The sequence below is a fragment of the Eretmochelys imbricata genome, chromosome 8, assembly GCF_965152235.1.
Source record: "Eretmochelys imbricata isolate rEreImb1 chromosome 8, rEreImb1.hap1, whole genome shotgun sequence".
Classification (NCBI taxonomy): Eukaryota; Metazoa; Chordata; order Testudines; family Cheloniidae; genus Eretmochelys; species Eretmochelys imbricata.
The window spans coordinates 38,415,957-38,432,141 of record NC_135579.1 but is presented as its reverse complement, the minus strand read 5'-3'; the positions used below and the strand labels follow the sequence as shown (position 1 = coordinate 38,432,141).

General features: G+C 40.3%; 1 protein-coding gene and 2 pseudogenes across 1 annotated transcript in view; all 3 read right to left on the bottom strand.

Annotated features, from left to right (window-relative positions):
- Positions 1-16,185, bottom strand: part of LOC144269650 (protocadherin gamma-A11-like) — a 347,802-nt gene that overhangs the window by 251,375 nt on the left and 80,242 nt on the right. The gene's annotated exons all lie outside the window — the stretch shown is intronic.
- Positions 71-5,903, bottom strand: LOC144269107 (protocadherin gamma-A12 pseudogene; annotated as a pseudogene).
- Positions 13,712-16,177, bottom strand: LOC144269106 (protocadherin gamma-B1 pseudogene; annotated as a pseudogene).

The window sequence follows — 16,185 nt, the reverse complement described above, 5'->3', positions numbered from 1 at the left end:
GATAAGGCTGAATAAATAAAATGGATTCTCTTCTCAATATTTCATGGAGACGCCTGTCAGACTGATGTTTTCAGTGAGTCTGTGTGGATATATCTCTGCTATGTCCGCTCTGTACAGGCTGCCTGCGATACTGCCGGAGTCTGCCATGGACCCCCAGCAGCCGCTCCCTCATCGCATTGGCCAACAGCGACACTCTGCGTCTCAGTCGGAGAACTGCATCTAGGCGGATCTCGTTAATGCAACGACATAGCGCCGAATGGAGAATAACTCTGACCCCCAATTTATTTGAATAAATGGCAAAGGTAAAATAATGTAAAGAACTACTTAAAGCAAAAATGTCTTTGTCAAACCAACCGCTACAACAGTGCTCGAAATACAAGCAAATTTATACCATAAACTTACTCCTATTTTCATTTGGGGCATAACTAGACAGTTTGATTCAACGTAGAAAAACGGAGCTTCTGAAAACAAATGCTCTTGCTTTCTGAATATTCCAACAAGTTCCCATTCAGATATAAGACCCAGTTTACCCATATTTCCTTGAGATCTTGTCTATGTCTATTAAATATTTTCTCCGAGGTAAGATGATCTATTTCTGGAGATCGAAGTAAATAGACTCCAAACATTACAGCTAATAAAGATACATTAATACTCTTCATTACTATAACCAAACCCTTACTCAGAACTTAATTCCTGGCTTTAATACGGAACTATGGCATTAACTTTAAATAACTTAAACTCTTTATACTGTAGTCTAAGCAGATCACTCTATCTCAGAGAAAAGAGCATATTTAAAAATAATTACAATTAAATTATACATCGGAAGTGGCAGTCAATTAAAATAATCCACCGGAAACTAGTTTTAGAAAGACATGTTTAAAATTCAGTTGATATCCTTAGAATGCATGTCATGGTGTTCTCACAAGGAACCCTTTAGCCCCTCTCCCCCCCGCCCTTTTCCAGTAGATATAGATATCAATACAACAGCCTCTTATTACTACTTGGAGATAAAAGAACATATAGCGAAGATCAGGAGTGTTAAGTTATAGCTTATTAATTGTTACTGGAAAATTCACCTAACTGTATTAGTAGATAACTGCACTCTTTCATTTCAACACAACGTGGTGATGGTGGTGGGGGGGATCCTCTTTTTCTCATTTTCTTATGAAGAGAAAATTAGCAGAAACTCTCACCAAGCGTTTTGATAACTACATATTACTAAGAATTTTAAATTTATATACTTAATGCCAGATTTGTTAATACATTTGGCAGTTCGGAGATCATCTCGAAGGGATCCTCAGACACTCAGGTTATTAGAGGAGACCAAGAAAATGCCTTTCCTGCCATGTCTATATGGCAAGGAAGTGAGGCATGTTTGTTTCCGACACAGACCTCACAATTATCCATCCCTTCGTCATCTTCCGCTTGGATTGTGACAGTGCTTTCTAGATGGAGTTATTCATAAAGGCAAATGTAAATTTAATCTAATATCTAATTTCATCTAATTAGTTAATTTAGCTTTCTATCTTTTTAACATTTTTTCCTCTTATGGAGCATTCTGTACCTACAGACTGTATTAACTTTCAAGTTTTTTACAAAAAACAATTGATTGTTTTTTGCTTGCAACTACAAGGCCACACTTTATTAGTCTCCTGCGCTTTCTAAGAGCCTGTCTGTCTCCTTATGCTCCACCCTGATTGCTCCAGGCAGCGAGGACGCTCTTGCAAAGTCTCCAGATATGAAGGCTAATGGTGCCGAAGACAGGGATTTTTTTAGTGAGGGACAATCCACTATGTACTGCATGACTGCATTTCCTTTGAAAGACCGTTTACAGATAACCTAAGCAAAGTGCAAAGCCTATGTGTTTGTGGCATTAACTGATTAAAATATGACCTTGTAGATCATTGTTGCTACCACTGTTGTATAATTGCAACAAATATTGTACAAAGGTTGTCAAGTAAGGTATCTATGGAAAGGTTAGGAATAGCTGAATATGATTATGCTATTTGCATGCATGTATTTAAAAATTTTGTATTTAAAAGTATGTATTTTTGTATTTAAAATTATGAGCATTGGCTTTATGCCTGGATTTCAAATGTTTGCTCCTGGGGTAACTCCCAGAAGGTAGTACAAGCCAGCACATCTTGGAGGGACTATTCAAATTGAGTGGCCCATCAAAAGAACATTTAACTCAGAATGGAAGATACCCATCTACACTGAATGGACTTTCCTGGGAACGTGCTGTTTGAGGTATAGGTAATGACTTCTACTGTGTCCAAGTGGAATCATGCATGAACATGTGACTTGCCCATGTGACTCCAAACACTGTGTTGTCACCTGTGATTTTCCACTAGCTATGCTGAGGGCTTTGTTTGAAACAATGTTTCCCTCCACATGGCAGAAGCTATAAAATGCCCTGCAAACACCTCCATTTTGCCTCTTTCCTGCCCAGACCTCTGGACTATGGACTATACTAATGGGAGCACTCTACCCAAGGGAGTGAGGTCCTTCCAATGATTTGGAAGCAAGCAGAGACTTGACTTAAACCAGCAGTTTATTCCATCACTGCTCGAAGCTTGAACCTAAAACTTTGCAATTATTATGTGTATTTGATTCCTTTAACCTTTCTTTCTTTTTATAAATAAACCTTTAGATTTTAGGTACTAAAGGATTGACAACAGTGTGATTTTTGGGTAATATCTGAGTTATATATTGACCTGGGTGTGTGGCTGGTCCTTTGGGATCAGAAGAACTCTTTGCTTGATTAAACTGGTTTTAAAGAACCACTCGTCTTTAAGTCTAGTATTTTGGTGGTGATATAAAGACTGGAATATCTAAGGAAACTGCTTTTATGATTTCTTGTTAGCCAGTGTGGTGAAACAGAAGTTTACTTTTGTTGCTGGTTTGGTATATCTCCTGGGAGAATAACCACTAATTTGGGGTATATCCTCCCCATTTCTCAGCAGTTTGTCCTGAATTTGGTATTCTCAGTTGTGACCCACAAAGGCACAATTACAGTGTTTTTAATCTGGATTTTATTGTAAGAAGACATTTAAACTTGTTCAGATTATTCCAAGTTTGGAGCAATATTTTGAGAAAGTATTTGAGTTGTGCTTTTTACAATTCACATTGGTATGAAAATAAATACTTCTCAAGCTGACGGTTGGACCCCAGACACCACCATAAGTAAAATATTATAAAGTAGAAGTCAAATAAATACAGATATACTAGTATATTCGTTTTCACCCACTGCATGTAAGTGAGCATTAAAGTTTTGAAAAGTAATACAGAAAAATTAAAAGTGTATCCTTGACATTACAAGTCAATAATTGGAAAATTATTTATAACTGCATAGTGTAGTAAGTAAAACTTCATTAATTTAGAGAATGAACTGTTGCTCTACAGGAACTATTACAAACCAATAAAACACACCAAGAAATAAGCCTTTCCACATCAAAGAGAGAGTTGTGGTTTAAGAAACTCACCTGAAGGGAGACTTGATCGTCAGTATTGATATTTGAAACTTCTGCGACTAAAAGAGGACCTGATTTCTCAGAAGGATGCTGACCTGTGAGGGTATTTGAACAACTGCCATTAGGAAACGCCAGTTGACTCTTTCTGGAGTCTGTGGTTAGAGAAACCTCATGTGAGCAGGAGTGAAGAAAAGCTCTGACTCCATCGATCCCCACAAACTGCGAGACGGGAACTCCACTGAAAGTCACACTCGAGGAGTCAAACAGCTGCGAGTTTCGCCACCTGCGGAGCCTCAGGGCCAGGAACACTAGGATAAAGGTAAAGAACAAGCAGGAAACGGAAGCCACAGCGATCACCAAATACAAGGTGAGGCTGGACTGGGGGTCTGCAGGAGCTGAGAGGCTGCTTAAATCGGAGAGAATTTCGGGGATGCTGTCAGCCACCACCACCGTGACAGTGGCCGTGGCAGAGAGAGGGGGCTGCCCGTTGTCCTTCACTAAAACCACCAGACTTTGCTTGAGCGCATCTTTGTCTACAAAGGAGCGCGCTGTCCTGATCTCTCCGCTGTGGAGTCCCACAGAGAAGAGCCCCGGTTCTGTAGCCTTCAGCAGCTGGTAGGAGAGCCAGGCGTTCTGCCCGGAGTCTGCATCCACTGCCACCACCTTAGTGACCAGGTAACCCGGCTCGGAGGAGCGAGGGGCCAACTCCACTCCCGTGGAGCCATCGGTGGGAAAGGAGGGGTGTAAGATGTGCGGGCTGTTGTCATTCTGATCCAGTATAAAGAGAGTGACGGAGACATTACTGCTGAGAGGTGGGGAACCCCCATCCTGAGCCTGCACTTGGAACCGAATCTCCCGGAACTGTTCGTAATCGAAGGAGCGCAGAGCGTACAGAGCCCCAGTCTCGAAGTTAATGGAGATGAAGGAGGAGAGAGGAATTCCTTGAATTTGACCCTCAGTAACAGAATAGGTCACTCTGGCGTTCTCTTCCCAATCAGCATCGTTTGCCTTTAATGTGAAAATGGGAGCCCCTTTAGGATTATTCTCTGTGATGTAAGAGGTGTAGAGTGTCTGGCTGAAGACAGGCGGATTGTCGTTTTTGTCTAAAACCTTCAACAGGAAGAACGTGGTTGTGGAAAGAGCAGGAGTCCCTCCGTCTGTGGCTGTGATCGTTACATTGTAATCCGAGATCTGCTCCCTGTCGAGTGTTCTGTCTGTCACCAAACTATAGTAATTGTCAAATAATTTCTGTAACCGACAGGGGAGGTTGCCTGGGATAGAGCATATGACCTCACCATTCTCTCTTGAATCTGCGTCTCCTACTTTTAAAAAGGCGATCACAGTTCCTTCTGGGGAGTCTTCGGGGATAGAACTGATGAGAGATGTGACTGTAATTTCCGGAGCGTTATCATTTACATCCATAAGAACTAACGAAACCCTTGTGCGAGCAGATAGTCCTCTCCCGTCGCGGGCTTGAACCTCTATTTCATATAATTCACTTTCTTCGAAGTCTAAGTGCCCTGTCACCGTCAATTTCCCAGTTTTAGAATCCAGCTGGAATATGTCTGAAGCTTTCTCTGATATTTTCCGGAAGGAGTATGTTACCTCGGCGTTCATTCCTTCATCCAGGTCAGTGGCGTTCACTGTAACCAAAAGGGTATCTATAGACACGTTTTCCAAAACATTCACCTTATAAACAGATTGTGTAAAAACTGGCGCATTGTCATTTGCATCCTCAACAATAATGCGGATTCTCGCAGTGCCGGACCTGACTGGGTCTCCTCCGTCAATGGCTGTGAGGACTAGATTGTAAACGGCTTGTTCTTCTCTGTCTAGAATTTTTTCTAGCACCAGTTCAGCGTATTTTGCACCATCAGCTCCTGTTTGCACGTCCAGAGAGAAATGCCTATTGCTGCTGAATTGGAAGCTCTGAATTGAATTACTGCCTATATCTGGGTCCTGTGCGTCTGGCAGAAGAAAGCGCGACCCAGTGCTTGTGGTCTCACTGATTTTTAGTTCTAATTCCTCTACTTGGAAACTTGGCGCGTTATCATTAATGTCGGTGATTTCAATTTCAATTGTATAAAGTTTAACCTGCTCCTGAACAAAAATCTCCAATTGTAACAAACATTTTGAGATCCGGCCACATATTTCTTCTCTATCTACCTTTTCACTGATATATAAATAGCCGTTCTGCCAATTCAGAGCAAAATATTTCGTCCTACCTTCTGCAATAATTCGAACTCCACCGTCTGAGAGTTTTTTTGTATCGAACCCCAGATCCTTTGCGATATTCCCCACGAAAAAGCCTTTCTGCATTTCCTCAGGAATCGAATAGTGAATCTGCCCAGCAACTGCCTCCCAAAGGAAAAGCAACGTAAAGCAACACAGCAACCCTCTACAATCCCGGAGTCTTTGTTTATCGGCCATTTCCTGCCCTAGTAATGGTATTACTCTGATTCCCCGTCACCGGTGTGAACAGTGTGGTATTATATCCAGTCCTTTGTCTCCCCAGCAACTGAAGTTTGCATCGAGACTGTTTCATTCAGAGATTATTCCACTAACAAGGTTCTCTTTAGAATCTCTCTGACTGATCGTGAATCTGATCTCTGTGTTCTGAGCTGTGTAACAGCGGTTATGGGCTGGCTGGATCTCTCATTGCATTTCGCTCTCTGATCGGTGAACAGCGACGCTCAGAGCCTCAACCAATAATTGCACCAGCTCAGATAAATGTCCCTGTTGTTTTCCCTGAGTTTATTTTGCCTAGGTGTTTTATTTTGTTAGGTGTGCTCCTCCCTCTATTTTTTTTAATGAATACTCCACAAACACAAACAGAGTCATCGAATTAATTAAATTCGGGAACTTTTTCTTAAAATCCATTAATTATTCACTCGCAATACTTAAAACATCATCTTGAAATGGAAAATAATCGTTTCCCCTGATTTTGAGCTGCTGTAATGACCTGAAGAGTCGAGAAAAAAGATATTTGAAATAAAGTTATAAGAGAAATGTGGCTATTCATTGTCGACAAAGACTTTTTGCTTTTCCGTTTCCAAAGAATCATTAGAAATTGTAGAAATGTTATTGCTACGTGCAGAAGAGAAACTTTCCCCCCACTTTGCATTCAGCAAATCTGAATATTTTAATCAACGTGTAAGTATAAAATGATGGGATTATTGACTAATGTGAGAGTAAGAGAAAATTTCTCCTAAACGACAAAGAACAATATTTTCTAAAGTGCTGTATTTTCTAAAGTGCAGTTGACTCATCTGAAGTGACCAAAACTATCCACTGGCCAAATGAGACTTGGAAGGTGACCTACAAAAGAAAACAAACATTTTCCCCTTGGCACTGTATGAAGAAGAGAGATGTAATATTTTGTTGTTGTTTTACATTAGGAACTCAGTTCCATCTTATACTGTAAGACTCAGGAGAGCTACTGTAAATAATGACATCACGAGAAGAAAGAAAGTGAAAGTCGACTAGTCAAGGGGAAAAGGATTTTTCAGTCAAACTGTATATATCTTTGCCTTTTTTGTTAGCAATGGCTAGTTAATACTTTGAATAAAGGAAAACTTTGATAAGAATTCCGCACCTTTTTCACCACTATCACCACCACAATAATAAAATAAATAAAAAATAATAATAATAAAGAAAATAATAATAAATATGTCCTATATCTTCCACTGATGCTCCGGCCAACAAGAGGAAACCCTTTAAGTCATTCAGTATTCGTCGACAATCCTGTGCAGATCGTCTTAAAATTTCTCTCTCTCTTTCCCTCTGATTCCAAAGTTCAGATTGTGGCTTAAAGTATCTTACTTTTCTTTAAACGTTTCCATCTTTTATTCTATTTTTCTTTACTTAAAAAACCTCAAGAAAAGTATAGTTGCATTCTAGAATAAATGGTTAGCATTCCTACTTCAGTCCTGACAATACTTACCTACACTGCAATACAGTCTGTAATTATATTTTCACATACTATTGTTTCTACAGGACCTTTGCTCCATTTGGGGCCTGACGGTTTTGGTCTAGGTCATCACTTCACAATAACTTCGGTGGAGTTACTACAGATTTATGAACAGTATTTTGCCTCAGACCTGTTCCTCATTTACTGTAGCCTCCCTTATTCACTGCCACATCAAGGCCTAGAAATATACCTACTTATTTGTGATCCTACTAATAAAAACTGTTTCATAAGGTTTATCAATAAGGAAGAGAGAGTAAATATTGTGGCTGCAATCTTAATTTACTTAGGCAGTTTACTTAATTTACTTACTCTTCAGTGCTTACCTTAATGTTATGTTATCTGAACATTTTCAGTCATGTAAATATTGGAACATAGTTGTTAAAAAGTGTTAATGTTTACAATCAAACAGTACAGTGTATAAAAAAGCTATTACTTTAAAACCCTTATAAATTGACCAAATGGAACTAATTTTAATCAGAAAGATAAAAGTAATTTCATCTATCTAAAGACAATCTGCCTGCAGGCAGTCAGCTTTCTAACCTATTCCGTTCAGTGCTAGAGATGTCTGAAAGGGCATTGAGATTATTTTTTATAATAGAAATATTAGGGTTTGGGGTTTTTGCTGTCCTCAGCCTCAAAAGTGGCTCAAGTGTTTTTGCCCCAACTTTTTAGAAAGATTCAATCTCAGCTAGAAGGAAAGCCTTCCAGTTTTCAGCACAAAATTTGAAAGATTGAAAAGGCTGTGAGCCTCTGAAAACAAAGTCTTGTAAAGAGTCTACTTTAACTCAGGCTATCTCTAACATTCCCCTTATATGCAGTTAAAATGCGATTATAACTTTTATATTGCAGAAATTATATGAACCTCAGAAACTTGAACAGCAGCAAATTTTCTTTCCTAAATATAAAGTTTTATAATTCCACAATAAACGAGGCTAAAAGCTAATTAAAATTACAAACCAAAATACTTAAAAATCTAGAATTTTTTAAATTGTCCATGCAGCTTAACTTTGCCACTTGTGTTTGTCTGTCTAATCTAATCTAATCTATCTATCTGTCAATTAATTGTTTAATGGTATGATCATATATGAGTTACCCCATAGAGTAAACCCATTAAAACATAAGAATGGCCATACTGGGTCATACCAATGGTCTTCAAACAGTGGCAGGTGCCAAATGATTCAGAGGGAATGAACAGAACAGGGCAATTTATCAAGTGATCCATTCCCTCTCATGTACTCCCAGCGTCTCGTAGTTTGAGGTTTTGGGACACCCAGAGCACAGGGTTGCATCCCTAACTAGTTTGGATAATAGCTATTGATGGACATATCCTCCATGAATTCATCTAGTTCTTTGCTGAACCCAATTATACTTTTGGCCTTCACATCATGGCATAAATTTCCATGGGTTGACTGTGTGTTGTGTGAAGAAATACTTCTTTATCTTTGTTTTAAACCTGCTGTCTATTACTTTCATTGGGTGACTCATGGTTCATGTGCTATGGGAGGGGATAAATAACACATCCTTCTTCACTTTCTCCACACACATTATTATTATTGACTTGTTCTGTACTGTATTTTACTGACTTTTTCCAATACTAATATATCTTTTTTTGAGATGGGGCCATCAGACCCGCACACAGTATTCAAGGTGTGGACATACTATGGATTTATATGGTTGTATTATGATTTTTTTGTCTGATTATTTATCCCTTTTCTAATGGTTCCTAACATTGTGTTAGATTTTTTGACTGCTGCTGCACATTCTGCAGATGTTTTCAGGGAACTATCCATCATGATTCCAAGATCTCTTCCTTGAGCAAATTTAGACCCCATCATTTTGTATGTATAATCTGGATTATCTTTTTCCATTTACATTACTTTGTATTTATCAGCATTGAAGTTTATCTACCATTTTGTTGCCCAGTCACCTAGTCTTGTGAGATCCCTCTGTAACTCTTCACAGTCAGCCCTGGACTTAACTATCTTGAGTAATTTTATATTGTCTGCAAACATTGCCATCCTACTGTTTATCCCTTTTCCAATTCATTTATGAATATGTTGAACAGCACTGGTCCCAGTACATATCCTTGGGGGATCCATTTAATTCTCTCCACTGTGAAAATTGATCACTTATTCCTATGCTTTGTTTCCTATCTTTTAACCAATAACTGATCCAGGAGAGGACCTTCACTTTTACCCCATGACTGCTGACTTTGCTTAAGAGTCTTTGGTGAGGGACCTTGACAAAGGCTTTCTGAAAGTCCAAGTACACTATATCCACTGGATCACACTTATCCATATGCTTGCTGACATCCTCAAGAATTCTAATAGATTGGTGAGATATGAGTTTCCCTTACAAAAGCCATGTTGACTCTTCCCCAAGAGTCATGTTCATCTGTGTGTCTGATAATTCTGTTTTTTAACTAGTGTATTAACCAATTTGTCTGGTACTGAAGTTAGGCTTAGCAGCCTGCAATTGCCGGGATCACCTCTAGTGCCTTTTAAAAAAATTGTTCTTACATTAGCTATCTTCCACTCACCTGGCACACAGGCTAATTTAAGGGATAAGTTACATTCCACAGTTAGTAGTTCTGCAATTTCATATTGGAGTTCCTTCCGACTTCTTGGGTGAATATGGTCTGGTCTTGGTGACTTATTAACATTTAGTTAATCAATTTGTTCCAAAACCTCCTGTACTGACACCTCAGTCTGGGACGGTTCCCCAGATGTATTACCTAAAAACAAAAGTGTGGGACTCTCCCTCTCATTCTCTGCAATTAAGATTAATGCAAAGAATTCAATTAGCTTCTCCACAGTGGCCTTGTTTTATACTCTTTTAGCACTTTGATCGTCCAATGGCCACACTGATTGTTTGGCAGCCTTCCTGCTTCTGACTGACTTAATTTTTTTGAATTTTTTTGCTATTAGTTGTGTCTTTTTCTAGTTGCTCTTTAAACTTTTTTTTGCCTGACTAATTATATTTTTACATTCGACTTGCCAGAATTTATGCTCCTTTCTATTTTTTTAGTAGGATTAGACTTCCAATTTTTAAAGGTGCCTTTTTGTCGCTAACAGCTTCCTCTTCTCTGGTCTTTAACCATGGTGGTATTTTGTTGGTCCTCCGGTTGTTGTTTTTTTTGAGGGGGGGCAGGTATACATTTAGTTTGAGCCTCTATTACAGTGTTTATAAATATTTCCCATGCTTCTTCCAGACATTTCACCCTTCTGGCGGTTCCTTTTCATTTCTGTTTAACTAGCTTCCTCTTTTGAAGTTATATGCTAATGTTGTGCGTTTCTTTGTTATTTTCCCTCCTACAAGGATGTTAAATATAATTAAGTGATGGTTGCTATTACCAAGCGATTCACCTCTGGGACCAGATTTTGTACTACACTTAGACTAAATCAAGAATTGCCTTTCCCTTTGTGGGTTCCCGGACTATCTGCTCCAATAATCAGTCACTGATGTTGTCTACAAATTTTATCTTTGCATCCCTTACTGAAGTGACTTGTACCCAGGGGTTTTTGTGGCCTCTGTAATCTCCCATATAAATGGTAGTTTTAAAAATTGGGGGTAACATACTGAGTCCTACCTCGGGAAACTACGCAGACTTTGCAGAATCAGAGCTCCTTTATACCCAATCTCACATCCTTTGTGATATTCCCCAAGAAAGAGTCTTTCTGCATTTCCTCGGGAATGGAATAGAGAATCTGCCCAGAAACTACCTTCCGAATTGCAATAATTATAAATCAAAGAAGGGCGGGCACTTCTTTTGCTGTACCGGCGCTTCTGTGCTTCTTCCACTTCCATAACTCTTTAATTGTATTCGGATTACTGATAGTTAATACTTCTAATATACATTTTTTTTCTGAAGAACAGAACTGTTCCAAAAATAACCTTTAATCGGTAAATGACTGAGTTATTTGGTGATGTTCCTCTGTGTATCCAGATTCGGTAAGTGTGAGTCTTATCTCTCTATTTGGATGTGCTATGTAACAGAGAAGCGGAGCTGGCTGTATCTCTCAGTGCATTTCTCTTCCTGGCTGGTGAACAGGGGCTCTCAGGGTCTCTACCAATAATTGCACCAACCCAGATAAAACATTAACTAGCTAGTGAGAGACATGGGGTTTCCCCAGTGTAGATATGCCTGGGATATTCTTATGTTCTGCATTTTAAAAATAAGAACACCATAATCAATATACATAAACACACATGGAGATATGGAAATGAACAGTTCGTTAACATCCATAGTAAATTTATATATATCCCAATGGCTTGAGTTCATTTTTATAATTGTAAGAGACATCCCAAGTAGGCTTAGTCTTGCGAGAGGCATTTCATCACGTGTGCTCATCTAATGAGCGAAGTATTCTGCATCAGCAGAGTTCACTAAAAGTGAAACCTTTGCAGCGGGTTTCTCTGAACCTTACCCAATGCTGAGATAACTAGGTTCATATTCTGTGGCCTGCGTGCCATGCTAAAATGGCTGGGTAGGGGTGAGGAAGGTGTTGATTTGAGAACTGACTGATTTCTGTTTCTTTATAAACTATTGCCTTTTCTCTTTTCTCTCCCTTTCGCCCAATAAACTTCTCCCCTCAGTGCCTTGCACTAGAAACTCTCACTGTTTCCACCCACACTGGTTCTTTGACTCGTTAGAGAACTGTATATATTGTGTACAGACAGTTCTCACAGGCAGGGTGACACCTATTGTGCACATATCTTCTTGAATGCCCAGGAGTGCTTTGACACCACTCACTGATTGCAGGAGATCAAGTTGCCATTAAACATATCACTTCACATACTAGGTCAACAGCACCTTGACCGATCATCATGCACATTGGTTAGTGACACCTAATAAAATAGACTGTAGGTACCTCTGAGTTGTGTTTCGTGGCTTTACTGGAGTTGACTGACTGAGAAGATTGCCTTAGAAGCTGTAACCAGACACTCATTTTGATTTCTGAACCCCACAATAAGAAGAATTCATCCTGATTGGTGGGTTGGTGAAAGGGGGTGGAGAGAATTATGGCTCCCACGAAGACAATCAGGGTGAGAGATATACTGGAATCACTCCGGTCACTTAAATCGAGAAAGTAGTCAGTGCTGTGAAGATAACATGGAAAGATCTTCTGCTCTGCTCAGAATTGTGTGAATATGGTGTGTAAACCTCTCAGACAGTAAAAATTTTGTCCCACCAGAAATGCTTCCTGAGACCAAACAGGTACCTTAGAGGCTTGTGATCTGGAAAGAGACAGGTCACATTTCTACCTACAATATTCAGTCTGATTATACCCAACAGTTTCATGAATTACTATCAAAGGGGAAAACAAACCAACTTTGGTGAAATAAGAGATTCTTGTAGTCCTGCAACATTTTTGATCTCTTCTACACAGGTTCTAATTCACACCGAGGGTTTCGCAAGGGAGAATGCCACCGGTGAAACCACGTCTGGATAAAAGTGCTTATAAATGTATGCATACACCAGCTGGGATGCAGTTCATTCCGGCAAATGAGAATGGCTTTGGTAACTTAATGGATCAATCCACTCAAATGGTGGGAAAGCAGCAGTCCTCTGACAGAGAGAAGGAGAAAACCCCTGCGCCAGAGTCCTCACAGAATGGCCATGGATACCTCTGCACTCCTACAAACAATAAAATTGATGTGACACCTAATGAGTATTTATCCAGGCGGTAAATACATTGGGAACACAGAAAGTGGAGCGTGGGGGAAAATCTACCAATTGAAAACTAATAAAATTAAGAGGAAAAGATGTGCCACTATTTGAATCCCTTGGAAAGTCTGATCCAATGTGAGCTAGTAACACTGGGAGTGTACACGTTAGGGCGAACTATAAGACACTGTATCAAGTTTCGAGAGGATTCCTTTGCTCTTTTTGCTAACCCTACTACCCATATGCAGCCACAAACAGAAATAACAATCCCATGAGAAACAAATTCACAACGTCTTTCCCATTACTTTGAATTATTTCTCTTACCCATATTTACATAACTCTGTGCCTCTTTGTACCATAAAGACCTCTACAGTTGATGAATGTAAAGGATGATGAGAAAAAAGCTGATAAAGTAAAACAAAATTTCTTAACTAGTATTTTCAACAGGAATTTAAAATTCATATAAACAAAATATATGATACACCTCATAGTAAAACTGAATTATAAAAAGCTAATTATTCCACAGCGTACACTACCCTTCTTCCTCCCTAAATCGTTCTTACAAATAGAAAAGTGCTTTGTTTTTTAAAATTAACCAGATTATACTGTGGCAAAAAATTTTAACACATCGGTGCACAAACTCACCGGAGGAATGTTGTTCTTCTCAGACGTTGGATCATTATTTTTCTCAAATATCATCACAGAGTTCTCAACAGAAAGGGTGGTGTCTCCCACGCTTCTCTGACGACTGAGATTTAGAAAGTTAGAGTAATTTCTTCCGGAATCTGCGGCTAAACACAGATTATAGCTATATGGTAAAGTTCCATCGCAGTAGTTTGGTGGGAATCCAGGACCCGCCTTGGAATAATGATCACAACCGAAACATTGCAAAACTGGGAGATTCTTTGATCTTCGCAATTTCATCACAATAGCCAGTGTAACTGTCAGAAGGAACAAAAACGAGATGAAGGCTAAAGCCAACACCAAGTAGAACTGTAAATCAGACTGAGATGCCGAGTCACCCAATTGGTCGCTCATTTCCGGAAGAGCCTCTTGGAAGTTCTCGGCAAACACCAGGTTGAGAGTCACTGTGGCTGACAGAGGCGGCTGCCCGTTGTCCTTCACCAGGGTGACCAGCCTGTGCTTCACAGCGTCTCTGTCCGCAAAGGCGCGGGCTGTCCGGATCTCCCCGCTCTGCAGCCCCATGCTGAAGAGCGACGGGTCCGTGGCCTGGAGCATGTGGTAGGAGAGCCAGGCATTGTGTCCTGAGTCAGCATCCACCGCCACCACCTTTGTCACCAGATAACCTGCCTCGGACGAGCGAGGGACCATCTCGAATAAGGCAGAGCCATCGGATCCGAGGGAAGGGTACAGGATGCGAGGGGCGTTATCATTCTGATCCACAATAAACACCCTGACGGTGACATTGCTGCTGAGAGGCGGGGACCCGCCGTCTTGGGCCTTCACCTGCATCTCAAACTCCCGGAATTGCTCGTGGTCGAAGGAGCGCTGCGCATAGATCGCTCCTGTCTGGGAGTTAATGGAGATGTAGGAGGAGAGAGGCAGCTTCTCTAGGTTGCTGCTCAAGATAGAATAAGTGACTCGGGCGTTCAGGTCCAGATCCTGGTCTGAGGCTTTTACACTGAAAATAGAGGCCCCCGAGGGATTGTTCTCTGGCACATAGGCGGTGTAGGAAGGTTTCGCAAAGACAGGAGCGTTGTCATTGATATCCGAGATTTGTAAGAGGATGGTTTTCTGGGTGTAGAGTGGGGGAGAGCCTTTGTCTGTGGCGGTGATTGTGATATTGTACTCCGCGGTCCTTTCCCTGTCCAGGGTGCTGTCTGTGAGGAGTTTGTAGTAATTTTTAGAAGACGAGATTATTTTAAAAGGAGATTCCTCTTTAATGCGACAGTTGATCTTGCCATTTTCTCCAGCATCCTTATCGTATGCATTCATCAAAGCTATCACTGTCCCAGGCAGAGAATCTTCGGGAATGGGACTGGACATAGAAGTAAGTGTCAGCTGGGGGGAATTGTCATTTTCATCTGTAATATCGACTTCAATTTTGCTATGACCAACCAGTCCTCCTCCATCTTTGGCTTCCACACTAAGTACATAACTATTTGCCTCTTCATAATCAATAACACCTCTGGTTGTAATGCTTCCGTTTCTGGGATCCAGTGAGAATAATTTACGAACACTGTCTGGTATGTTGCTGAAAGAATATGTGATTTTTGCATTGAAACCTTCATCCATATCAGTGGCTTTCACTTGAAGCACTAACGAGCCCTGTGGTAGATTTTCCCGCAGTCCGATTTTGTACACTTTTTCAGTGAATGTGGGAGGATTGTCATTGGCGTCAGTAACATTAATCCTAATCTGAACCGTTCCAGTTCTCACTGGATCTCCCCCATCCACAGCTGTCAGGATCAAGAGGTGGGAACTTTGCTTTTCACGATCTAAAAGTTTTTCCAATTCTAACTCGGGGTATTTATTCCCGTCCTTGTTCTCTTTCACTGCCAAGATGAAATACTGGTTGGAACTGAACTCGTAACTCTGTAGCGAATTACTCCCAACATCCGAATCCAGAGCATTTCCTAGGGGGAATGTTGCTCCTACCAAGGTGGACTCACTTATTTCTAAATCAACAGAATTTTTTCCGAAGCCGGGTGCATTATCATTTATATCCTTGATTGCTACGTTCACATGAAAAATATTTAATGGGTTTTCAACCACAGCTTCTAAATTTAGGACACAAAGCAATGTTTTCCCACACATTTCCTCTCGGTCTATTCTGTCGTTTACATATAAATTACCATTTTCTGTACTGACTCTAAAATACTGTTTTTTTGCCGTAGAGACAACTCGCAATTTCCTGTGTTGCAGTTCTTTGGCATTCAGCCCCAGATCTTTAGCAAGATTCCCCACAAGAGACCCCTTTCCCATTTCTTCAGGAATTGAATAATAGACCTGCTCTGAGACCGCACCGCAGAACAAAAAGAATAACAAGGGGAACAGTACTTGCCATCTGAATCTGCAGGGTTTCTCTCTGCACAGTAATTCCATCCTGATCA